Here is a 15677-nt window from a genome sequence, read left to right on the forward strand (position 1 = left end):
CTCATGCATTCCCTGCTGGGAACTAGCCCCTGCTGGGAATTGGCCTGCAACCCAGGCATGTTCCCTGACTGGGAACCAAACAGTGATCTTTTGGTTCTCAGGCCCATGTTCAATCCACTGAGCTACACCAGCCAGGGCCATATAAGTTCTTTAGCTAGTCCATTTCCTGTACTGTTCTTGACATGTCCCTGTCTATTCTGTACCTACCAATTTGTACTTCTTAATCCCTGCACCTTTCTCCCCATTTTTTCTTCCCCTGCAATTGATAACCCTCCAAATGATCTCCATATCTAAGATTCTGTTTCTATTTTTCTTGTTTGCTTAATTTGTTTATTAAATTAAATTGTTGATGGTTGTCAACTTGTTGCTGTTTAATGTTCATACTTTTGATCTTTTTCTGAGTATGTCAGCTATCTCCTGCATGATAGAACCTTCATGGTTCTCAATTAATGTCTCAATTTGATCACTGTCAACTTCAACTGATCTACCTAGAGCATCATCCAGAGAGACATCTCCAGCACGAAACTTCACAGACCACTTTTGACAGGTTCAGTCAGTCATAGCACCTTCTCCATATACACTGCACAAATCTTTTTTGTGTGTTTCAGATGCTTTTTTACCTTTGTTGAAATAGTAAAACATACTATGTCAAAAATGTTGCTTATTTTCTTCCATCTTCAATATGAAAATGGCTACACAAAATTTACCAATTTTGATTTTTTTTAAATGCATGCTGTCACAACATTCTTACAAAGTTGTTTGAGTGAAGTTAAAGACATCCGAGCACTACTAGAGCCATGTTACAGAAAATAACCCAAAATGAACTTTTCAGCCAGTGCAACATTTTGGCCTCTGTTCTGTAGACAGCTGAAGGGAGGAAGCACTCATGCCCTCAGACACTATTCCTGTCGTAATTCGTGGTGGCTCAGTAGACATGTGGATGATCATTTCAGTACTTTGGACTTTCACCTTTTTGTCTGCTTCTCATCTAACGATCTTGACTTCCACCCATCTCCATGTTCATGGTCACACTATTGACCTTACCATGACCATTACTAATTGATTTGTATGAACCTTCCACCCCGTGAGATTCATGTGTTAACGTCATAGCCTCAGTACCTCAGAATGAGAGCTTGTTTGGAGACAGGGGTAGTGCAGATGTAAGTAGGTAACCTGGCGCCATTGCAGTTGGCCCTGATTTAATGTGACTGGTATCATTATGAAGAAGGAAAATCTGGACCCAGAGGCACATACATAAGGATAACACCATGTGAACATGGAGCCAGAGTTTGTGGTGGTGCCTCTATAAGCCAAGGAATGACAGAGGTTGCTAACAAGCCACCAGAAGCTGGGGGAGAGGCATGGAAGACATTTTTCCTCACAGCCCTCAGAAGCAACTGACCAATTCCCTGATCTTGAAGACATCCAGCCTCTAGAACTGTGAAATAATGTATTTTCATTGTTTAAGCTACTCAGTGTGGTACTTTGTTACAGGGGCCCTAAGGAACTAATAGAATCATCAGTAGTTTACAATCCTTCCATCATCTCAGATTCAAACATTTAACCACCATCTCCTCCCCTAACACTCATTACCATTAGTGCTCAAACTCTAACGTTTCTTTATCATCAAGACCTTTAACCCACTGATCCTAATTACTTTCTCACTTTTCCTCACCCCCTGTCGTGTCCGCACACCCCACCCATTCAAATCTATTTTCAACACAGCAGCCAGCAGGATCCGTTTAAACATAAGTATAATCATGACACATTTTTGTTCACTGTCCTGAGGCTTACAAAGTCCTTTAAGAGCATCATCTGATTGAATTTAAATCCTGAACTGTTTGCATATTTTTAAACAGGAGGGATCTTTTTATTTGTCAATAACTACCTAGTATGCAAATAAAGGGGGGGCAGTGGTGATTAGGAAAAAAGTGTCATTAACTTTTTTCTCCTTTTTCCCATCTTCATGGTATAGGGGATTTGGACCAGGACCAGAATTGTCTTGTTGTTATTTCTTGTTCTGCTTCTTCAGGTGGGTAAACGTGTTGCTCTGGGTGGACCTGAAGAGAAGACTTCTACCTTACCTCCTCTACTCGGCTCTGGGAACATTTTGAACCCTAGAATTCTCCTTATGAGTACTAAATTTCAGGATCTGTGTCCTAAGGACTTGAATTTTCTTTCTGGGAACCATCAGGAAGTCAAAGCAGCAGGGCAAGCAAAGGTGCCCAGTCCTCTCTAGGAGGACAGGCCTAGCTGCTCGCAGGCATCCTTACCTCCAGGAAAGGGTCCCTGCAATCCTGGCTGGAGACCAGCAGGCCTGCTCCCTGCTCTGATGTTACTCAGAATTGAAACTACAAACCAAGCGGGTTTCATTTTATAAAGTGCACATTAAAATTATGTATTTCTTCTTCACATAGTCTCTGTACCAGCTAGTATGAAGGAAAGCCTTAAATAAATAATTAAACTTTGGAGAGCTTAATCTTTAACAGAATGTAAATTTTTGATATCATCTTGATTATGTAGTAGGAGAGAGTGTAGCATAGCTGTGCTTGGATGTGTTGGATGAGTTCCATTTCCTCAAGATTTTGCAACAGTTATGTCCGGAAAACAATTCCAAGGAAGGAAGGATGTAGACAGAACATGCCCAGTTTCCTCCTAGTTTTGGCTGAGGATATATTTGTTGAGAATGTGTTATATGAACAAAATTATGTCATAGCAAATTAAAATGCACTTGATTGGCCTGTTACTTAGGAACTGTTTATGGGACATATATTCCCCTTAACGTTTGCTATGAAAATTTTCAAACATGCAGAAGAAGATTTGAAAGAATAGTAAAAGGAACATCTTTCACCTAGCACATCTCTTCTATATTTAAATATTTTAATAAAATAAATAAACAATCATAAATATGTAACCAACTCACTCTTTCTCTCTCTTTCTTCACTCCCTCCCTTCCTCCCTTTCTCTTTTCTTTTGTTTTTTGTTTTGTTTTCTTTCCTTATACATCCCATGTGTTCAGTGTGTCTACCTCCACATTTGTTCAATGTGGAGCACATCCTGTAAGTTGTATCTTCAAAACATGACCCGCATCTGACCACAGTTCACTATGCCCACCTCCACCACCTGGTCTAACCCTCCCTCTCCTCTTCCTGGATTGCAGGAGTAGCACCCTCACTAGTTTCCCTCTTGCTGTTTTTGTTCCCTCTTGTGACTTCTAAACACAGCAGCCAGAGTGAGCTATTTGAATGTAGATAACATACAATACTCTGTTCAGTCCCTCTCAGTGGCTTTCCACTTGACTCAGAGTGAAAGCCAAGCTCATTGTGAACCCAAGGCCTTCCAGGACCTGGCACCCTGTTACCCCATCTTACTTTTCTTTCTCTCTCTCAATCAGGCCCAGCCCCCTGATCTCCTTGTTGCTCCTTGCAGGCAGTACCTGCTGCTGCTCTGGCACTGCACTTGTTTCCTTTCCCTGGAATGTCCCTGGATTCCACGTGGTTCAGGACTGCACTGTGCTTAGGTCTCTTATCAAATGTCACTTGTCACAGAGGCACTGCTTGGCCTGCCTACAGAAAACAGTATCTGGTCTCCCAATATTTCTCATTTCTCTTCCTGCTTAAAAAAATCTACTTATATCTTATTACAAGCCAGTGTTCCTTATGTTTTTACCTATTTGTCTTATTTAGTCTCTTTCCCATCCATTATTTTGTGTGCTTCACAAGAACAAGAGTTTTGTGCATTTTGTTCACTATTTTACAGTGCCCAGCCCATAGGAGCTTCTTAACAAAAATTTATCTGATGAATAACATTTTTAAGAGTAGTTAAAAATAATGAGTTTTTGAAAACCCTTGAATTATCAGTGCCTGTAGGCCAAAGGACTAAGGCAGTTATTTCATTTGGCTGAAATTCCAGACAGAAATCTGGCACAATCTTCACTGTGCTACCTGTTTGGCCAGAACTAACTCTACATTCAATCTTCTGGTAACAAATAATAAAAAGACAATCAGAAGGAAATGAATGTTATAAATGTTTTTTTTGAAGTCCTCCTCAGTACCCCAGTTTCATAATATCCCATTTCAATCTCTGCTCTGTCTCTAAACAAGGCCATTACTCTTGATGTGTTTTCCCCAGAGGAGGTCCCTCTCTTCTGCAGGTCCTTGGTGTCAGAGCCTCAGCACCTCTGCTGTTTTCATCTGCTGCCTCTGCACAGGGAGGCTGACCCTGGTGAGGGGCTTGCCCCTTTCTGCAGACACACTCTGATCAGGTCTGATGAGGCAATACTTTCCTTTTGCCAGAGTTCTTGTTCAGTAATTTAACCATTCACCTCTCTCTGTGAAGACACCTTGAGGACTGAGAGGACAGAGTCCAGATGTTCTCTTGTAGTTCATTCAGCCAGTGATTACACTACTCATACTGGGCTCCACATTCTACAGCTGAAGCAGCCGCTCATCAGGACATTTCCCCTGCAGTCCATCCCTTTTTCTTACAGTTCTTTGGCCTCTACACAGGTGGGGCCTCATTGTGTGCCATGTCCCATGTAGGGGCTGCTATGTAGGGAACCTGGTGCCCCCTAAAAGGTGACAGCATTCTCTCATTTCCGTTTGTTCAGATTCTGCTAGTAGATACCAGGGAGATAGATATACTTTTCTCTATAAGGTCATTGACATTTATTTCCCCAACTCTGGAGCTTTCTTTGTGTTAGAAGGAAAAATTGATAATATCATGGTTCAATATAGTAAACTGTTACTTTGGACTGATAGTGTCAAAAGTACTCAACTCCCTTCTTTCCCCACATGGTAACAGTTACGAACATATAATGATTTCCACCTATTATATTCAATAATGCTTTTGAAATAGTTTGCACTTTATCATCCTTAAGAAAATTTGTGTATATATTGTTGGTGCTGATTAAAAATCAAAATCACCATTACTGTTTTGCACAATTGAAAATGACTTAACCTAACACTTGGCTTCCCAGGGGCAGTCAGCCTCCTGTTTTGAAAACACTGTGAATAGAGAGTTTGTTGGAGAGACCCACAGGGTCCCGGATGGTGCACAGGCCCACACACTTGGGAGCTGGCACCAGGAGGGCCCTGTTTGCTTGTGGGAAGTAGCAGAGAGGACCGAAATCCAAGAGCGAGCAGAACAAATGCCATTGCCCTTCTCTGACCTTGCCTCCATATATAGCATCACAACCCAGCAGCTGGGTTGCCCTACCCTGGTGAACACCTAAGGATCTGCCCCTCATATGTAATAGGTGCAACCTGACCAAAATATTATGGCTCAAGTAGAAAACGAGCTCAAATCCCCAGAGCTGATACTTTTAAGCGACCAAGAAATAGCAAAACTCTCAGATGCACAGTTCAAAACACTGGTGATCAGGATGCTCACAGAACTGGTTGATTTTAGTCCCAAATTAGAGGAACAAATGAAGGCTAAACTAACTGAAATGAAAGGAAATGCACAGGGAACCAATAGTGATGGGAAGGAAACTGGGACTCAAATCAATCGAGTGGACCAGAAGGAAGAAAAAAATGACCAAATAGAAAAAAATGAAGAAACAAGAATCCAAAAAAATGAGGAGAGGCTTAGGAACCTCCAGGACATCTTTAAACGTTCCAACATCTGAATTATAGGGGTACCAGAAGGGGAAGAGAAAGTGCAAGTGGAAAACTTATTTGAATGAATAATAAGAGAACTTCCAAGGCTCCGCTCCTCAGACTTAACGGGAGCAAACGGACCAAAAATGGCTCAAGAAGATCTCAAAGCCCCAGAGCCTATAAATCTAAGCAATGAAGAAATAGCAAAACTCTCAGATGCACAGTTTAAAACACTGGTGATCAGGATCCTCACAGAACTGGTTGATTATAGCCACAAATTAGACAAACATATGAAGGCAAAAACTAATTGAAATGAATGGAAGTGCACAGGAAATCAATAGCGATGAAAAGGAAACTGGGACTCAAATCAATGGAGTGGACCAGAAGAAAGCAAATAATGGCCAAACAGAAAAGAGTGAAGAAGCAAGAATTCAAAAAAAATGAGGAGAGTCTTAGGAACCTCCAGGACATCTTTAAACACTCCAACATCCGAATTATAGGGGTACCAGAAGGGGGAAAGGAACAGCCACCAGTGGAAAACTTATTTGAACAAATAATAAAGGAGAATTTCCCCAGTCTGGCAAAGGAAATAGACTTCCAGGAAATCCAGGAAGCTCAGAGAGTCCCAAAGAAGTTGGACCCAAGAACAAACACACCAAAACACATCATCATTACATTAGCCAAGATTAAAATGAAGGAGAGAATCCTAGAAGCAGCAAGAGATAAGGGGACAGTCACCTACAAAGGATTTCCCATCAGACTGTCAGCTGATTTCTCAAAAGAGACCTTACAGGCAAGAAGGGGCAGGAAAGAGGTATTCCAAATCATGAAATCCAAAGACCTACAACCAAGATTGCTCTATCCAGTAAAACTTTCATTTAGAATGGAAGGACAGATAAAATGCTTCTCAGATAAGATCAAGTTCAAGGAGTTCATCATCACCAAGCCCTTATTATATGAAATGTTAAAGGGACTTACCTAAGAAAAAGAAGATGAAAAATAGGAACAGTGAAAGAACAACAAACTCACAGTTATTAACAACCACTCCTAAAACAAAAGCAAACTAAAAGGACAGCTAGATCAGGAGTGGAACCATAGAAATGAAGATCACATGGAGGGTTAGCAACAGGGGAGTGGGAGGAGGAGAAGGGGGGAGAAGGTACAGAGAATAAGTAGCATATATGATAGGAAGAAAATAGATAGGGGGAGGGCAAGAGTAGTTGGGAAATGTAGAAGCTAAAGAACTTATGACACGTGGACATGAACTAAAGGGGAGGAATGGTGGAGAAAGGGTGTGCAGGGTGGAGGGGAATGAACAGGGGGAATGGGACAACTGTAATGGCATAATCAGTAAAATATATTAAAAAATAAAACACTGTGAACATAAATCTTATTGGTAGTACTAACATTAATTATTGGCAAAGGAGTGGCAAGATGCTATTCTGGAGTGATTACTTCAGGGTTCTCTCTTTAGGTATTGCCCCAAATGTACCAAATTAGCAGAGCTCTTAGGAACAAGTGCTGGTGCCCACCCACTCTCATCTGCAGGAGGGTCCTCGGTAGCACTCTAGACATCCCTGCCCTGCTGGACTGTTCTGCTTGGCAAGATCTTGCAGTTGATAGTAGGGAAAAGACACTCGGGAAATCCTGGCTATTACCCGGGAAAACTACATGCACACTCCTTTACTGGTCTGCAAACTGAAACCATATCCAAACAAGTTAAATTTCACTTCCTGTAGTCGTTTTCATTTTAGTGTTTAACTAAAATGCTGTATAAGATGTATTCGAAAGAAACAATGACATAGAATAGCCTCTGCTGTGCATCTTTGATGAAATGTGAAGCTGTTAACAGAACCAGAGTTGAGTTCGGCTGCCCACTGCCTCCAGTAGGCCAATTCTAGAGATAGAATCTGTTGAGAAAGGAAGGAGGATTTTATTCAAATGCTGCACAGTCTGGGAAAATGCCAGACTCTAGTCTCAAAGCCCATCTCCTCCAGAAAACCCAGAGAACAATCCAGCTGTCATCAGCCACATCAGAACTTAAGGCAGTGTCCAGAGTTCCTTCTCCCATTTCAAGTACCATAATTTGGGAATTGAAGGCAGTCACTGAGTGGTCATCCAGGCACCTCAGCATTTCCTGCAGCCACTGCCCAGCTTCTGGCTCCCTTTTGGAACCCACATGTGTGTCCAGTGCCACCATTTGTCATGGGGCTTCCAGGTCCAGATGGTCCTACAAATGCACCAGCAAGTATGATCACAACTTGGTGTCCCTTTCTTCCTTTGGTATTATATTATTTTGGGTGTGGGAGGGCCCAAATGCTTTCTGAAAATGCCCAAATAATATCCAAATTTCCACTCACTCCAGCAGGGTCTATACCCCACCAATTTCTTCTTTCCCTTGGGCTAGACTGGCAGGTTTCTCTGTCTCGCACTTACCCCTGCCACGATACTGACCTCTAAGGTGCAGGTTCTGCCTTTCCCTGGTCGCACCCCAATCAGGTCCTGTAAGGGCGTAGGGAGGCTTCCTCTTGCTATTCAGTTTTCCCAGTAAGCCTGGCGTGTGCTCAGTGCAATGCTCTCTTCTGTTGCCATCTTGCCCAGGTGCAGAGGATCTGCCACCGAGCTATCAATATCACAATTTTTAGTCTAAAGTTAACATGGGACAGAAATTGGTATAATTGCACAGGACCTTGGTTCCTTCATAATCTTTAACCTTATGTTTTGGAACTTATTCACATTGTTTCTCTAGTCATCTTTCACACTGCACACAAACAAAAACACTCTCATCACTCTAAGTACACTTAAAAAGTTAGCTTCAGTTAAATATATTGATGTGTATTTTGCCCTTTTGTAGTTCTAATTAATCTCAGTATTTTTACAAGTAATGGTTTGTAGACAAACACATGTATTTATATAAAGTCTATAGCTGGAGTTTTAGAAACACTGTCCCCTCATAAGCATAAAAATAAGGTTTGATTCAGCAACTTACCAGGATTTTCCTGAAAGCTTTCTCTTTTTATATCAGAAACTTGAAACAATTTCTTTCAACCTTGGTTTTCTTATTCCTCTTCCGATGTCTAGGAGACAAATACTTGTAAAGATCCTTATTTAAAAATTAAGCCATTGAGTTGTGAAGTTTTCTGTGTCCTGATGTGCAGACTGTACCGGAGGGTGTGGGAGAGGGGCGGGGCAGAAGCAGAATGAGGAAGCAGGAACAGGAAGTTTTCGTTTCATTTGAGACATACTTGTTTGGATTTGGAAGAATGTAAGATATTTAAAAATTGACATCACAAAAATTATCAATAAATTTGAATGATTGCTTAGAAACTATTCATTGATCAGACAGAATTTAAGTCATAAGAATAAGAAACTGGCCAAGGGGTGTGTGTGTGGGGGTGGAATCTACAGAAAAAAGAAAACAGAAAGACCTAGAGGAAATTAAAATTTCAGTGTGATTTAATCAGCTGTTATGGGCTAATTGTGTTCCTGAAAATGCTGTGGTGAAATCCTAATCCTCAGCACCTCAGCAGGTGACTGTATTGGAAGACAGGGTTTTTAAAAAGGTAATTAAGGTAAAGTGAGCTCTTTATGGTGAATTCTTATCCAATATGATTGGTGTCCTGGTAAGAAAAGCCAGTGAGGAGATGGGGAATATGCCATCTATCCACATAAGCCAAGGAGAGAGGCCTCGGAAGATATGGTCTTGCCACACCTTGATCTCAGACTTGTAGCCTCTAGAACTATGAGGAAATAAATGTCTGATTTTTAAGCCAGCAAGTCTGCAGTTCTAATTAGCTCTAGTAAAATAATATAGTGCCCCTAAATTATTCTTTTTGCTGGATCACCATTTATTTCATTTTCTTTTGAAAAGTAAATCATTAATTTTTCCATTATGAATATAATTGATAGGGGAACTCAAGAGTTAAAATATTTTAGCTTTAGTTGATAGGCTTAAGTGATTAAGCCTGTGGAAAGCAGTTGTTCCAGGAACTGGAATGCAAGACCATGTGACCCCAGGAGGTCCACAAGCAATTCCACCTTTGTGCCCCAGGGAGTCTGCAATCAGTGAAGATGGCAGCTGAACCATTGAGATCTAGGGAGAATTTCTCATCAACTATAAAGAAGGATGAGGAAAATCACTGCTGGACTATTTATTCAATTTATCTTTAAAAAAATATTTTATTGATTATGCTGTTACAGTTGTCTCATTTCCCCCTCTTCATTCCACTCGCCCTATACACCCTCTCCCATCCACATTCCCCCCTTTAGTTCATGTCCATGTGTCATAAGTTCTTTAGCTTCTGCATTTCCCATACAATTCTTGCTCTCCCCCTGTGTATTTTTTACTTACCATCTATGCTACTTATTCTCTGTATCTTTTCCTTTCTTTCTCCTCCTCCCACTCCCCCATTGCTAACCCTCCCTGTGATCTTCATTTCTGTGGTTCTGTTCCTGTTCTAGTTGTTTGCTTAGTTTGTTTCTGTTTTTGTTTTGGGTGTGGTTGTAGTTATGAGTTTGCCGTCATTTTACTATACATTTTTTTATCTTTTTTTCTTAGATAAGTCCTTTTAACATTTCATATAATAAGGGCTTGGTGATGATGAACTCCTTTAACTCGACATCATCCGAGAAGCACTTAATCTGCCCTTTCATTCTAAATGAAAGCTTTGCTGAATAGAGCAATGTTGGATGTAGGTCCTTGCCTTTCATGACTTGGGATACATCTTTCCAGCCCCTTCTTGCCTGTAAGGTCTCTTTTGAGAAATCAGCTGACAGTCTGATGAGAACTCCTTTGTAGGTGACTGTCCCCTTATCTCTTGCTGCTTCTAGGATTCTCACCTTCATTTTAATCTTGGCTAATGTAATGATGATGTGCCTTGGTGTATTCCTTCTTGGGTCCAACTTCTTTGGGACTCTGAGCTACCTGGACTTCCTGGAAGTCTATTTCCTTTGCCAGATTGGGGAAGTTCTCCTTTATTATTTGTTCAAATAAGTGTTCCACTTGTGGTTGTTCCTCTTCCCCATCTGGTACCCCTATGATTTGGATGTTGGAATGTTTAAAGATGTCCTTGGAGGTTCCTAAGCCTCTCCTCATTTTTTAAAAATTCTTGTTTCTTCATTTTTTTCTGTTTAGTTGGTTCTTTCTTCCTTCTGGTCCATTTCATTGATTTGAGTCCAAGTTTTCTTTCCAACGCTATTGGTTCCCTGTGCATTTCCCTTCATTTCACTTAGTGTAGCCGTCATTTTTTCACCTAATTTGCGACCAAAATCTACCAATTCTTTGAGCATCCTGATCACCAGTGTTTTGAACTGTGCATCTGATAGGTTGGCCATCTCTTCGTCACTTAGCTGTATTTGCTGTGGGGCTTTTTTTGGTCTTGCCTTGCCTGTTACATATTGAGGGGTAGAGCCTTAGATGTTCACCAGAGCAGGGCAACCCAGTTGCTGGGTTGTGATGCTGTATGTGGGTGCAGGGTCCAAGAAAGAACAGTGGTGCTTGCTCAGCTCTCTGTTGGATTTCAGTCCCTTCTGCTGCTTCCCCCAAGTAAACTGGGCCTTTCTGGTGTTGATTCTCGTGCAGGTGGGCTTGTGTATGTTTTAGAACCCTGTGTGTTTCTCCAACAAACTCTCCTGTGAGGCTGGGAGTCTCTCCCTGTGCCTCAACCCCCAGGTGTTTTTAATAAGTGTTTTGAAGCATTATTTCTGGGTGCTAAAACCCTTGCTTGTGTGGTCTGTCTCGCTCCTCTGTTTTGCCTGGTTTATATGCAAGCAAATGTGTAACTGTGGTCTGCCAGCTGCCTTGCAGGCAGTGCCTTGCTTCACAGTTGCTGCCTTGTTGGGTCTTCCTGTTGCCACCACGTGCCCGGGGTCTGCCAGCCTCTGTCTGTACACCCAGGGTCCACCCGCTCCCATCTTGTGTGCTCAGGGTTTGTCAGCTGCTACCTTGCGTACCCAGTGCCTCCACTTTTTGTGCCACAACTCCTATCTGCCCGGCTGCCCACTCCACCCTGCCCACTGGTCTGGATGAATGTGTTTTTTTAAACTCTTTGGTTGTCAGACTTCCATACAGTTCAATTTTCTGTCAGTTCTCGTTGTTATTTCGTTTCTAATTTTTGTTGTCCTTATTTTGGTTGTGCAAGGAGGTACAATATGTCTACTTACACCTCTATCTTTGCTGGAAGTCTCCCAATTAATCTTTTTTCCCAACCCCTTAGCTTCCATCTGTTCTCTTTATAAAAATATCAGCTTAAAATGAGATGTTAAGATGGTTTTTGAGGGTACATAACTGCCATCTTCTCAGATCACCAACAATCTAAGTGAAGCACTCATAAGAACTGAATACTTGTCTCTACTTGTTGGTTCTGACAGTGACAGGCAGCATGAATGCCAACTTTTCTGGTTTGAACATAAGGGTTCATTTTCAAACTTAAGAAACAATGATATATAAAGAAGGGGAAATATCATATTATCCAAACACAATCTCTGTTTTCCATTGCTTACTTTTTTTATTTATACTTTTAAAAATTTAGAAATTTGCCAGGTCCTGAAGCTTTTAACTTCAAATAGGCAATGTACACTGCCCAGTGTCTATAGTTCCTTATTAAGTTTCATCTCCCTCTCTGAAGAAGTATATTCATAATTCTCTGCTTCCCCCACCTTAACAATTTTAACCACTATCACTCTCACTTGATGACATTTCTTTCTACATAAAGGACAAAACCGAAGCCATCAGATGGGCTTTCTCACATGCTCTGTTCTCCAGATTCTCAAATTCACCTGAACTCCTACATTCCTATTTGTCCCTAATAAGGAGTGGTTTTCATCCAGACCGCAGTTAACATATGTGAATTTTCACGAAAAGCAGGTACATAAGACCTCTATTGGACAGGCATATCTCTCTAGGAAAAGGACCGTGCATCAATAATTTTAAAGGCTCCCTAAGCATTTTTTTCTTTCTTTTCAATTTTTTATTGTTGTTCAAGTACATTTGCTTCCACTTTCACCCCACCAGTTTCCCCACACCCCAGCCATCCCCACTTCCCACCCCTAATCCTACCCACCTTTGGTTTTGTCCATGTGTCCTTTATAGATGTTCCTAAAAACCCTTTCCTTTTTTCTTCCCAGTATCCCCTCCCACCTTTCCTCTGATTACTGTCTGTTCTTAATTTCAATGTATGGTCAGGGTAGGAATGTCTGGAATAAAATAAATGAATTTTTCCTCTTTTCTTTTCTTTTCTTTTCTTTTCTTTTCTTTTTTTTCTTTTCTTTTCTTTTCTTTCTTTTACCTTCTTCTTCATTTTCAAACAATTCAGTCCTAAAACTACTGGATGGGCAGGAAAAGGTAGATGTCTGGTGGAAGAGAAGGAAAGTCTCAGTAGCCCAGAGATAAGGAAGGTGGCCTCTCAGAGGGGTGATCTCGGATGAGGAGTCAGAAGCTGGACAGTGTGAAAATAGTATCCACTTCCAGTGTGCGGACTCAGAGCCAGAGGGGAGTGAGGAGGATACACATGCATGGTGGCAGCCCAGCATGGGGTGACAGAGCTCAATCACCACGAGCAAGGTGTCTGTCTAAATGGAGGACTGGCCTGGTGTGGGAAATCAGAGCCTAAGCAGAATAAGAAAGTTTCCATCTGGGAGAGTAGCTAGAAATAGTGTCCTTAAAAAGTTCACTCGACATAGTTAACTCATAGTTAACTAGGTAATTAATACTTTATTCGAGACTATGGCAGTGTTCCAGTCAAGACAGAGGTATAGGTAGAAATGCTTCACTTACTCATACAACAAAAAGAAAGATGATGACCAATTTAAAAACACTAAATAAACCAGTGCCAGAAAATCAAACTGCATGGAACTCTGACAACCAAGGAGTTAAAGAAATATTCATCCAGACTGGTAGGAAGAGTGCAGACAGGAGACTGGCCATTCCAGTGGAGATTGCATGTAGCAAGGCAGTGGATTGCATGAGCAAGGTGGGGCTGGCTGAATGGGAAACTAAAGACTCAAAACTATCTGTAAAATACTGTGGGGTTTGCAACAGTGGGGGAAACTTGCAGTCTTACAGGAGAGTTCTCTGGAAATTGGGGCTAGAGCAGAGTGAGCAAGCAGCATTGCTCCCTCTCTGATCCCTCCCCTACAGACAGCACCACAGTGCAGCAAAGAGGATTGACTGGCCCAGGCAAATACCTAAGGCTCCACTCCATTACAACATAACAGGTGCACCAAGACAAAGAAATATGGCCCAAATGAAAGAATGAATCAAAACCCCAGAAAAGGAGATAAGTGACAGGAAGACAGCCGACCTATCTGATGCACATATCACAACACTGGTAATCAGAATGCTCGCAGAACTGATTGAGCTCAGTCACAAAATGAAGGAAGAACTAAAGGCTACCCAAAGTTAAATAAAGCAAAATATACAGGAAAACAACTGTGTAGGGAAGGAAACTGGGACTGAAATAAGCAATTTGGAACAAAAGTAAGAAATAAACATTCAACCAGAACAGAGTGAAGAAACAAGAATTAAAAAAAAAAAAAGAGGAGAGGCTTAGGAACCTATGGGATCACTCTAAGGGCTCTAACATCTGAATCATAGGGGTGCCAGAAGGAGAACAAGAGCAAGAAATTGAAAACTTATTTGAACAAATAATGAAGGAAAACCCCTTCAATCTGGTGAAGGAAATACACTTCCAGGAAGCCTAGAGAGTCTCAAAGAAATTGGGCTCAAGGAAGAAAACATCAAGGTACATAATAAATTACATTTGCCAGGATTAAAGATAAAGAGAGAATCTTAAAAGCAGCAAGAGGAAAGGAGACAGTTACCTACAAAGGACTTCCTATAAGACTATCAGCTGATTTCTTAAAAGAAATTTTACTGGCAAGAAGGGACTGGAAAGAAGTATTCAAAGCCATGAAAGGCAAGGACCTACATTCAAGATTACTCTATCCAGCAAAGCTATCATTTAGAATGAAAGGGCAGATAAAGAGCTTTCCTGGCAAGATAAAGCTAAAGTAGTTCATCATCACCAACCCTTATTATATGAAATGTTAAAGGGACTCATCTAAGAAGAGGATAAAAAACTATTAACAGTAAAATGACAATGAACTCAGAGCTATCAACAAATGAACCTAAAAAACAAAAAAGATCTAAGTAAACAACTAGAATGAAACAGAACCAGAGAAATGGAAATTACATGAAGGGTTTTCAGTGGGGAGGAAGAGGTGAAGAGTGGGAGGGAAAAGTACAGGGAATAAGTAGCATAATTGCTAGGCCTAAAATAGAAGGGGAGAGGTTAAGAATAGTATAGGAAACAGAAAAGCCAAAGAATTTATATGTATGAATCATGGACATAAACTAAGGGGGAGGGAGGTGGTGTAGGGTGGGGGTTGCAGGATGTAGAGGGGATAAAGGGGATAAAAAATTGGGAAAATTGCAATGGTATAATCAATAAAGTATACTTACAAAAAGATTATGGTAAGAGTGGGAAGAGACACTGAACTCAATTGTACTGAAGCAAAAGGTGGGAAGGTTTTATGGTCCTGGGAAAATAGTGAACTACCAGGGGGAAGGTTTGGCAGTGGGAAGTGTGAAACACATTGACTCTTGAGTTTGCAAATGTTTTTCTGTGTCATTAGGCCATCTGGATTTGCTACTTGGAACCTATCTAAGTTAGGCTTCCACCTTCCCACAGAGACTGAGACAGGGGTGCTAGCTCCTCTGATGTTTATATTTCAAAGACATGGTTCCTGGGTGCTTAAGAAAGACAATCCTCGGTTGTAAAACTGGCAACAGTCTTGGAGAATCTTTTTTAATAGATTTTGTTTATTCATTTTTTAGAGAGGGGAAGGGAGGGAGAAAGAGAGGGAGAGAAACATCAAATATGTGGTTGCTTCTTGTGTGCCCCCTACTGGGGACCTGGCCTGCAACCCAGGCATGTTCCCTAGACTGGCAATGGAACTGGCTACCCTTTTGTTCACAGGCTGGCATTCAGTCCACTGAGCCACACCAGGCAGGGCTTGGAGAACATTTACATACATTTTAAATGGGCAGAGAAGGAATTTGCAATGATAGATTTTCTA

The 15677-nt window shown here is 41.2% G+C and overlaps 1 protein-coding gene across 7 annotated transcripts in view; it reads right to left on the minus strand.

Annotated features, from left to right (window-relative positions):
- Positions 1–15677, minus strand: part of SAMD9L (sterile alpha motif domain containing 9 like) — a 48534-nt gene that overhangs the window by 7921 nt on the left and 24936 nt on the right. For 3 of the 7 annotated variants that reach the window (XM_053655060.1, XM_053655057.1, XM_053655059.1), the window contains 2 exons: positions 8590–8677; positions 8055–8246 (listed from right to left, as the gene is read on the minus strand). The exons of 1 other annotated variant lie outside the window; for it this stretch is intronic. The gene's annotated coding sequence lies outside the window, so the exon portion shown is untranslated. Of the gene's footprint in view, positions 1–8054; positions 8247–8589; positions 8678–12661; positions 12794–15677 lie in introns of those variants that run through there. 3 more of the 7 variants (XM_053655061.1, XM_053655062.1, XM_053655058.1) reach the window with 3 other exon arrangements.

This window comes from Artibeus jamaicensis, unplaced genomic scaffold (genome assembly GCF_021234435.1).
Source record: "Artibeus jamaicensis isolate MK-2021 breed Jamaican fruit bat unplaced genomic scaffold, CSHL_Jam_final contig_923, whole genome shotgun sequence".
In the NCBI taxonomy this organism is placed as follows: Eukaryota; Metazoa; Chordata; class Mammalia; order Chiroptera; family Phyllostomidae; genus Artibeus; species Artibeus jamaicensis.